This window comes from Camellia sinensis, chromosome 1 (genome assembly GCF_055761805.1).
Source record: "Camellia sinensis isolate YWXY chromosome 1, ASM5576180v1, whole genome shotgun sequence".
Lineage (NCBI taxonomy): Eukaryota > Viridiplantae > Streptophyta > Magnoliopsida > Ericales > Theaceae > Camellia > Camellia sinensis.
In genome coordinates this window covers 108,040,669-108,052,217 of record NC_138961.1, presented here as the reverse complement: position 1 = coordinate 108,052,217, position 11,549 = coordinate 108,040,669, and positions in this window count along the sequence as shown.

Genomic DNA, 11,549 nt, shown 5'->3' with positions numbered 1-11,549 from the left:
GCAAAACTTGAAGAACACTTCTCAGAGAATTTTTCAGAGAATAGATGTGAGTGATTATAGTTCAAAGAATATTTTCAGTTTTTTGTAACTTGTTTACATTAGAGGCTTCGGTATATATAATGAAAATTATAGCCGTTTATAACCATTGTAGTCATTTGAATTTATAGCCGTTTATAACCATTGTAGTCATTTGAATTAATAGCCGTTTAGAGCCATTGTACTTCCATCATTACCAATTTGAATATCTTCCACTCCATCATTACAAATTTGAATATCTTCTACTTGAACCTTTTGAACCTTTTAAACTGCTATTGTGCTAAGCTGTTTGAACCTTTGTTTTGGGCTGTTTGAACCTTTGTTTTGGGCTGTTTGAACTCCTAATTTAATCAAATATTAAATACATTCTAACAACATTTAGGATAAATGTTTAGGTGAAAAATAATGGAACAAAATAAATTTTGATTTTATTAAAACATAAAATCATCAAAATAAATGTTGATTCTATTTTTCTCTTTCAAATAAATCATCAAAATAAATTTTGATTCTATTTTTCTCTTCCAAATAAATTAAAACATAATTAAATAAATCATCAAAATAAATAAGTCTAACAATCTCTCCCTTTTTGATGATGGTACACAATGATGTTTGATTTGATTTGAGAGTAAGAAAAGCTCCCCCTCAAGTCATGCTCCCTGAATTCATTTCTAAATACATAGATTAACACATGTGTAATAAATAAGCTTTAATTAGAGACATGATATGAGACTAAGATATCAAACTATAAATACATAATTATCAGATTAGTTTTCAAATAATACCACAATTTGAAAATAATACCATAATACATAACATCATATAATTTCTCACCTGTGACATTATCAAAAGGAAATCATGGGTCAGATTTTGGGAACCATTTCGCTCATTAGTCCAATTGTGCCTTTATTTATTGTTTTTGGATTGTATTAGTAATGGAACTCGTTTTGTAAGTTTACAAATTTGAGACGCTGCAATAATTATTTACTTTGTAATCATATGCCTATCTCTGCGTTGCTTATGAGACCTCGCGTCAATGCCTTTTAAGATCTGTCAAAAGGGAGGTGTGCTACCTAAGAAAGCTGGACTTAGAAGGGAGGCTAACTTGACTCCTCCGGCGATCTGGGATCTTACTCGGTCATTGGCCATAGGATTCATTAGTGTCGTTTCCTAGACTCCTAACCTTAGATAAACCCTGTATTTAATTGATAATATATTCTTTGAAGTTCGAAATTTTTGGGGCGTTACAAGACGACTAATCAATTATTCTTTAAATAAGACTTGAAAATTGATTAATTTGTCTCATTAAGTTATTTAAAATTTTGATAGATATACATTAGAAAAATAGATAATTATATTACTAAATCATAATTCAAATTTAAATATTGTCATATCTTTTCGAGATCCATTGAATTCTTCTTCTTCTTCTTCTTTTTGTGTGTGGTTTCTATTTGTTTTTTTTTTTTTTTTTTTTCAATTTATTTAAGATTGAGTTGTGTGTTTCTATTTTTTTTAATTTAATTTATCTGTGATTTCTATTTGTTTTAAATTATTATTATTTAGGTAAGTTATGATATGAGTTAGATATGTGATAAACATGTGAGTTTTATTAATTTAAAGTATGCTAATGGGAGATGTTTTCAAATTAGATTTGCTTAGATAAACTTTAAAGATTTTTAAAATTTAAAATTGGATATTAAGAAGCAAAAGAAAGATTTTAACTGAATAAATAAAAATCAAATTTATAAATTTTATCTGTTTGTATATCTGATTTTTAGTTTTTTTTTTTTAGTTTTTTTGTTATGTTATAATATAATATATAAGATATAGATAGATATCCACAACTTTTATGAACAATATTATCTGATTTTTTGGGGAAGAGAGAAGGAAGGCAAGTTTTAATATATATATATATATATTTTTTTTTTTTGGAAATCGGTGAAAGAGATTATGATGAAACGATTAAGAAATATTTTTGTTATCTTTCCATTTGAAATTCATAAATTAAGGGATAATTATTATTTCTAAAATAAATAAATAAATAAATAAATCAGTCAATAGTTTTTTAATCTATTTTATAAATTAAAAATCAATAATTTTAGAAATTTGATTAATTTGTCCCATTAAGTGATTTAAAATTTTGATAGATATACATCAAAAAAATAGATAATTATATTGCTAAATCATAATTTAAATTTAGATATTGTTATATCTTTTTGATATCCATATCTAATTTCTTATCTACTTTATGTTCATGTGGTTTCTAAGTTTTTTTTTTTTATTTTTATTTTTAGATGGAGTTGTGGGTTTCTATTTTTTTTTTTAAATTTAATTTATCTATGGTTTCTATTTTTTTTAATTATTATTCTTTTTTAGGTAAGTTATGATACGAGTTAAATATATGATAGAAATGTGAGTTTTATTGATTTAAAGTATGATAGTGGGAGATATTTTCAAATCAGATTTGTTTAGATAGGCTTTATAGGTTTTTAAAATTTAAAATTGGATATTGAGAGACAAAAGAAATATTTTAACTGAATAAATAAAAATTAAATTTATTAATGTTATCTGTTTGTATATCTGATTTTTAATTTTTTTTTTATTATGTTATAATATAATATATAAGATATAGATATCCATAACTTTCATAAAAAATATTATCTTATTTTTTGGAGGAGAAAAGGAATGCAAGTTTTAATATTTTTTTTTTGAAAATTGGTGAGAGAGATAATGATGGAGAGATTATGAAATATTTTTGTTATCTTCCAATTTGAAATCCATAAATTAAGGGATAATTATTATTTCTAAAAAAATTAAATAAATAAATCAGCCAATAGGTTTTTTTAATCTATTTTATAAATTGAAAAATAAATAATTTTAGAATGAGAGTTTGGAGGTCTTAGAAGGCTTCTCTTTAGAAAAGTCATTTTCCTTATATAATATATAGATAGATATTTATTTTTGTTTTAGATATTCTTTTAATATACAAATTATTTTTCTTAGATTTTTTTATAAAAATAATTTAACAATCTCATCACTAACCATAGTGTATGGGAGAAATTGAAAATGGTGCTGCAGTAACTATGAGAAAAGTCAAAAAGGCTTGTAGGTTGGGAAAAGTCAATAAGTGCTGAGTTTTTTTTTTTTTTAAATAAAAAAATTAGAAAATTAAGATTGGAATATTAGAGCTCTCACAAGGCTTATGGGTTAGAAACCTCTTTTCCTTATATAATATATAGATAGATAGATTGTATGTCTTTGTTAGTTTTATTTTGGGTCTTATTTTGATAATTAAAATTATTTATGTTATAAATTCTTTCATGCACATTATTCATGATAAAAATTAAGTTAATTTGATAATTGTAATTTTTGTATTTTCTTGTATTTGTCTAAAAAATTTTGATAATATATTTTTCAAAAACAAACGTGATAAAATGAAATATTATGGTTATCTGATCATCCTACTTTTTTTCATAAATAATATACATTGATAATTCTACAAACTTAAAAGTTGAGGTCATCCAAATGGGACCTAAGTGAGCCTCACTGGTCCATCAAATTCTTTATTTGTGCCTTTAGATTACATGTTAAGAGAATGTTGTTTGATATTTGAATTTTTTTTTTTAAAACTTTTTATTAAGTAATTGTTTGAGATGTGTTATATAAGTACACTTTTTGACTTTTTAATTAAAAAAAATAGAGAAAAAAAAGATATATGTTTGGGATAATTTTTTAACTTTTTACGAAAAGATGCGTAATAAAATATTGTAGTAAAATCAAAATGACAATTTTAACCTTTTGACTTTTTGACTTTTAACTTTTTGACTTTTTAAGTAGTTGAATTCAAAGGGGGCCTAATGGCTTCTCTCACAAGCTACCCCTTAAATAGTATAGAGTTTTTAACTTTTTTTAATTTTTAAAATTTTTCCCAAATAAGGCCTAAATGTATAAAAGAATGTTAATAAATGATGTGTTTGACTTTTTTCTAGTGACTTAATAAATTTTGATTTTTTCTAATAACTTCTACCTTTAAAAAAAATTAACTTTTTGAAGAAATTTTTTGACAAATGAGGCTCTATATGTGGATTAGACGGTGTTGTTCGGTCCATGGAACTCATCACAAGTCATGTTTTAATAATTTAAATCATTTAATGTGTAAAACTCGTTGAGTATTTCATTCTTGGAAACAATTGCATTGATCGGATTTCGATAGCTACTTGATCGAATCAAATTCCTATCAACAATTATTTTAAAAATCATATTTACCGTTCACAGAAATATGATTTAATCAAGTGGCTATCAATATTCGATTAACGTAATTTTTTACAGGAATGAAATACTCGATGAATTCTACACATCAAACGGTTCAGATTAAATATGACCAGTGTTAGGTCCCCATAGGCCCAACAATGCACTCTAACTGATCTCGAATTGGAAAGAAACTTGGCTTGTAAAAGAAAACTAGTTACTTGGTTTATTATTATTATGATTTGTTTTGGAAATATGGTTAAAAGCTAAGGGTGTGTTTGGTAACGTTTACGTTTTCAGTTTATATTTATAAAAATTTTATAAACTGATTTTTGTTTATTTTTAGAAAAACATAAACTACAAACGCGTTTGGTAATTGACAAAATGTTTTAAAAAATTTTAAATATAAAAAAGAGTGAGAAATGACGAGTGGTGGTAAGTGGCGGCGGAAGACGGTGGTGAAAAGTGGTGACGGTGGGTGGTAGGTAGCTGGTGGTGGTGGTGGTGGTGGGTGGGTAATGGTGGCGGGTTGTAGCGAGTGGGTGGTGGTGGTGGTGGCGGGTGGTGGTGGCAAGTGGGTGGTGGTGGCGGGTAGGTGGCAGGTGGTGGTGGTGAGTGGATGGGTGACGGTGGCGGGTGGTGGTGGTAATGGCAGGTGGGTGGCGGATGGCGGGTGATGGTGGTGGCGGGTGGCGGTTGATGGTGGCAGGTGGGTGGGTGGTGAGTGATGGTTGTGGTGGTGGTGGTGGTGGCGGGTGAGTGGCAGGTGGCTGGTGGTGGCGGCAGGTGGTGGTGGCAAGTGGGTGGTAAGTGGTGGTGGCAGGCGGTGGATGGTAGTGGCGAGTGGTAGGTGGTGGCAGGTGGATGGCGGGTGGGTGGTGGGTAGTGGTGGTGGTAGTGGTGGTGGGGTGGGTGGTGAGTGGTGGTGGCGGCGAAAGACGGTGGTGGAAAATAGTAGCGGGTGGTGGCTAGTGTTGGGTGGTAAAAAAAAAAAAATTGAAAACTCAAAATGGAAACACATTTTTTGGCCAAATTTATAAACTGAGACCACTGATTTATAAATCAAAAATTTTACCAAATAAGTTTTTATTTGAGTTTTTTAAATTTTTATAAATATAAACAGAAAACTAAAAACGTAAGTGTTACCAAACGGCACCTAAGTTTTTGACTTTTTGGTTTTTTTAAAAAAAACTTGTAAAAAATATAAGAGATGATGTGTCCCAAAATGGACTAAAAGTTAAAAAATGACTTTTAACCATCTCTCTAAAATAGCTTTACATATGTGAACACTAGATTTGGTGTCCAAATGCTTTGTGCGGTAAATTTTATATGCTAAAATAAAAAATTATTATACTACGGTGCAAATAAAATTTGAATCCAAAATCTTAAATTTCATTAAAAACACACTTACCATTTAAGCAAGTTACATATTATGATTTAATCTTTTTATTATTTATTCTTATTCTTATTTATCTGAATTACATACTCATGTACCACCCGCTAGTGTTATTAATATGATTTACATAAGATCTTGTTCACGTGACACAAAAATGACAACAGTGTCTTTGAAATTTACACAAATATATATGTTATGTTCCACTAATTTGTTAAAATTCTATTAATTTTTTTTTGGTAAGATTAAACCATCCAAAACTAATATAGATGTTATGTAAATACATGAATAAACACCTTTTACATTAATTTTAATCTATTTAATCTTACTAAAAATGATATAAATATATTTAAAAAGTAAAATTAACTGTTTTTTTTTTTTCAAACCTCAATGAAGGTGAGTATAACTTTTTATTTTTTAAACCATGAAAATAATCATTTCAACAACAACTCTATAGGCATTGGTTAACAAAAGAAAAAATATATATAAAAATTAAAAAATCGTACAAATTTTTCTTACTAATTAATGCATCATGGTCACTTTAATGATATGTTAATCACTATCTTAAAAAAAATTATATGTTAGTGGTGTATATATTTTTTCATCAACCGTAAATAAAAAAAAGTACCACCATTTCAAGTTTAGACATTTGTTAAAAAAAACTATGCAAACTCAATTCATAAATAAAAATATATATGGGGTGCTCGGGCGAAAATTTCAATTTTAAAATTTTCTTGCCTAAAGATTTAGGCGCTAATTTAGTCTGTCCATAAAGATAAGCTGAGACAAAATGAACAAAACATCCCTACATCTATATATATATATATATATATGTGTGGGTGAAAATCTGACCACACTGCCCGTTTAGTGATCAGCTGGAGAGCACAAGCAAAATAGATGGCTAAAGTAACCTGAAACAGAAAGAAAAAGCTCCGGCGGTGGTTCTTCCACCCGGGGGCACTCCGACGATCAAGTCAGTATATCTCTCAAAGATAATCAAGTACCAAATTGAATACTCAAAGTATAAGTTACATACCTTAGACCCATGGGGGTGCCTCTCTTTTATAATATACTCAATCCAAGTCCCACTAGAAGTATGACTTCTATGGATTCTAGTTTACTGTTTACTCTGGACTCTTTTAAATGATATAGATAAACTCCTTGAGAGTTTTATCCTTATCTTGGTTCAATCCTCTTTGTGCCTTAGGACTCTTGCCCCATATCTCGGATTCCGATATCTTCGGAGATGACCTCGGCTTCTCCGAGATTACCTCGGCTTAACTACCAGGGCACGTGGCACCTTGGCTGACACGTCGGCGTCACCATGCCACGTGTTGGTATACAGAAAATATATCCCCACAACTGCCCCCTAGGTTCTATTACCTCGGCATTCTGAGGTGATGGAACCTATTCCGAAATTTTATCGCTTCTTTCCTGAGTAATGGCTCAAAAACCATTTTGCCAAGTTTATCTACTTTCAGCCGACGTGTTCTCTTCGGAGAATAAGGCTTTGATCGTATTCTCCCATGCGCATGAGCTGTCATGCATCTCTAACTGTTTCTCTTACGTGTTTCGTCTTTATTGGAGCGTGTTAGTGACGCGCCTTAAGCTGTCTGTTCATTTCGTCTGCGCCGTCTGACGCGTGCGTTACCCTAGGCGTAATGATTGCCCTAATTTTGCCGCCGTTTCATATTTTTGACAAAACTTTTCTTTTGCCTCTATCTTTTCTTCACTTTTTGCATTCCATCTTCTCGCTCCTTCTCTCTCTGAAAAGCTCATTCTTCTTTGAATCTGCCATTGCCTCATTCTTTCTTCTGGAACTGCTCTTAATTCTTGCAAAAGCCCTCTTTGCTGTTGCAATCAATTTCTGAGTTCGGCGAGCACAGCCTTAGCTTCATTTGTCCTGGTAAGATCTTCTTCTTTAATTTTTCCATTCTCTTTATGTGCTTTTGTCTGTCTGTTGCCATTACTGATCTTGTTCGAGGTCTTGGATTTATTTGTATCTTAAATTTCTATGCTTTTTCATCATTCTCTTTGCCGTTGTCCTTGATTTTTTCTGTATTTCTATTGTTTCTGAGAACTATACCTCTGTTCTTGAATCTGAAACTTCATCTTTGTTTTCTCTTTTTTGTATCTGCCCTAGATCTGTGCCCTCGATTTTTATCTTCATACCCTATAGATTTGGGATTTGTCTGTAGAACCCTTAATCTTTAGGGAAACCTGAAAAACGCCCACCTTCTGAAACAGATTCCTCTTAGTTTAAGCCAACATAATGGGTATGTGGAGGCATAGGGTGAATACCCCAACAAAACTTGAATACTTTAGACAAGAATTCTCTATCCCAGCCGATGTTCATCTTAAATTGGCTGGGGATAATGATACCATCGTGCCCACAGATCATACAATGCCCTTTCCAATAGTTGCTTTTACCGAATGTGGACTTCGGCTTCCACTCGATCCCCTTTTTCGTCAAGTTCTCCATTTCTATAAGCTGAACCCTATGCAACTTACTATCAACTCCTATAGGGTAATTAACGGTATTATTGCCTTAGCTAGGCAAGAAAACCTTAGAATCACCCTAGCCGACCTTCAATATTGTTATACCATGTGTCCTCTCGATCTGAAGGATAGGGGTTTTGTCTATTACCTTAAGCCGAGATCCACTCAGTACAAAATTATAGCCGACCTCCCAGACTCCAACAAGGGGGCTGGAGATGATTTTCTCATTGCTTCTGGAAATTAGGAATTTGGCCCAGATGAAGATGTCCACCTCTACCCTCTTCCTCGAACACTTACAGAGGGCAAGAGTAAGAGCCCTGAGTCAACACTTAGTTGTTTTTACTTAAGATTTTAATACTTTATTTCTGACGTCTGTTCCTTTGCAGATCTTCATCAGCCACCGAAAAATTTTCGCCAATCCTTCTTCCCAGGAACAGATCTGAAAACACTTCTTGGCCTCCCAATCCATAAACGAAAAGCCCCAGTATTACTAAACTTCATCCCTACATACAAATCCACCTTACCCGACGTCCCAAGAAAAAGGAAAAAGAGCCTTTCTCCACCTACAGCCACAACCTTAACTGCTTCTACATCCCGAACGGATCAAGAATCCACATCTGCCCCAGCCGATCTTCCATCAACTTCGGCCCCCTACTTAATACCAATTCCAGAACGTAGACGCCGAAGAAAGCTTGTAAAAACAGCCGAAATGGTTCGTCCAAAGCCTGTCGTCCAAGATCTTCTTGCCGACATTCCAACTGACGCCGAAGCCGCACCAACGCAAACAATGCTTCCACCCAAACCGAAGAGGGTAAAAAAGGCTCAGCCTAAGGCCAAGGCTACAGATGCCGAGGCTGAGGATGCTCTGCCGATTTCGCAGCTGGCTGAAAGCAAAAAATCAGCCTCTACTTCAACCAAAAGGTCTGCTGAGGGCCAACCCTCAGGGTCTGTACAAACAAAGAGGCCAAGGTCATCGTCTGCGACGACCTCGGCTTCGAAGAAGTCCGACGTCCCCTGGGCCCCTGATCTATCCCTGGAGGATAGGCCTATCATGGCTAGTGAAAGTGCTGATGATATCAACGTCGCTGTCGCCCTTAGTACTGCTCTTCTTCTACCAAATGACTTGGAGCGAAATGCCAAGTTTAGCGAGTATGAAAATTACGCTCTGATGCTCCAACACTCTGCTCAAGTAAGTATTTCTATCTGTACTTGTGATTCTTTCTTCCGTTCTTCACTGAGAGTACTGTCTCACATTTCTGTTCTTTTTGCAGGCCATTCAGCATGCCCACTCATTTTCCATGCAAGCCTTTGAAAATCGTCAAAGGTTGGTTGACATGAAGAGGGAAGCATCTTCTATGAAGAGAGAGATCAGGTCTCTTGAAGCAAAAATGAAAAAATTGGAGGATCAAGCCGAGGCTGTAACTAAGGTTCAAACTCTAGCTCTTGAGAAGGCCGAGGCTGCTGAGGCCGTTAAAAAGGTTGCTGAGGCCGAGAAAAGAGAGGCCGAGGTTCAGAAGGCCCAAGCGGAGAAAGAACTACAACAAGCTTTGGCCACCAAAGAGGCCGAAATCAAAGAGGCCGATGAAAAGGCCTATGCTCAAGGTATGGCCGACGTTGCAGAAGACTACAAGCTTCAAGTCAGGCAGGCATGCAACAGGGGATTTTCCCTTGGTTGGATGTCCTTGATAAAGAAGCTTGACCTTCCTGCTGACTCGCCATTGCGTCAGGCCGATGCTATTCCGTTACCATTTCCTCCACCTCCTCCTGAAGGTGAATCAGAGTCCGAGGCCGAGGAGGAAGATGAAGAAAAAGATGATGGTGAGGCCTTGGTGAGAAAACCCAAGAATGCTGCCGAAGTCAAGTCCCCTCCTCCCGCTGAACTGGTTATGGACTTAACTCAAGATGAGGGGGGTGATGATGCTGAGGAAGTGCCCAGGGAGTCTGTTCAAGGGTATCTATCATCGGACCTCCTTCTGACTGAAAGAAGTCTTGACACAACATTGGCAGAGATAGATGCCGAAATACAAGCGGAGAATGTGGCCGAGGAGATTCCACCTGAATCGTCCGAGGTCCCCGTTCCTGCAGTGGCTGATACTGAAGAATCTTGAAAATGTTTTTTGTACTTTTTTCCTTCTTTTTTCTGTACTTTGCACTTTGTACTTTCTGGGAAATGCAAAACTCTTTCTTTTGGCCGACGTGGTTTCTTCAACATGTAACTGTAACAGTTCTTTCTTTTGGATGTTTTGATCTTGCGCTATTCTGTTGACTGCTTAATCTTTTGCATGTTGCTTCCTTTGTGCAATTTTCTCGGAGTTATATACCTCGGGTATAACCATGAGACTTTTACTTCGGCAAGATACTGTCCTGCAATCTCGGCGGGTGATCATATGTCGGCTTAACATAAACTTGTACATGGCTACAAATTTCAACAAGTGCTAAGCATCTTCCCTTAGGTTTAAACAACCCACATATTGCTTATGAGAACTTTAAGCAATAACCTCGGCCTATCTTCAACTTGTAAATTGCTACAAATTTCAACAAGTGAAGATAAGGAATCAGCTTAATTCCAACTTGTAAATTGCTACAAATTTCAACAAGTGGATTAAGGAATAATATCGGCTTAACTTCAACTTGTAAATTGCTACAAATTTCAACAAGTGAAGATAAGGAATCAGCTTAATTCCAACTTGTAAATTGCTACAAATTTCAACAAGTGGATTAAGGAATAACATCGGCTTAACTTCAACTTGTAAATTGCTACAAATTTCAACAAGTGAAGATAAGGAATCAGCTTAATTCCAACTTGTAAATTGCTACAAATTTCAACAAGTGGATTAAGGAATCACATCGGCTTAACTTCAACTTGTAAATTGCTACAAATTTCAATAAGTGAAGATAAGGAATCAGCTTAATTCCAACTTGTAAATTGCTACAAATTTCAACAAGTGGATTAAGGAATAACATCAGCTTAACTTCAACTTGTAAATTGCTACAAATTTCAACAAGTGAAGATAAGGAATCAGCTTAATTCTAACTTGTAAATTGCTACAAATTTCAACAAGTGGATTAAGGAATATCATCGGCTTAACTTCAACTTGTAAATTGCTACAAATTTCAACAAGTGAAGATAAGGAATCAGCTTAATTCCAACTTGTAAATTGCTACAAATTTCAACAAGTGGATTAAGGAATATCATCGGCTTAACTTCAACTTGTAAATTGCTACAAATTTCAACAAGTGAAGATAAGGAATCAGCTTAGCTTTGAGTTTGATATGTCTTCAAAAAACATCCGTGCATAACTTTATCAATCGATCATGTTGAAAGGATTCTGAAAAAGACTTTATTGATAACATCGGCTAAACAATGATGTTTTTC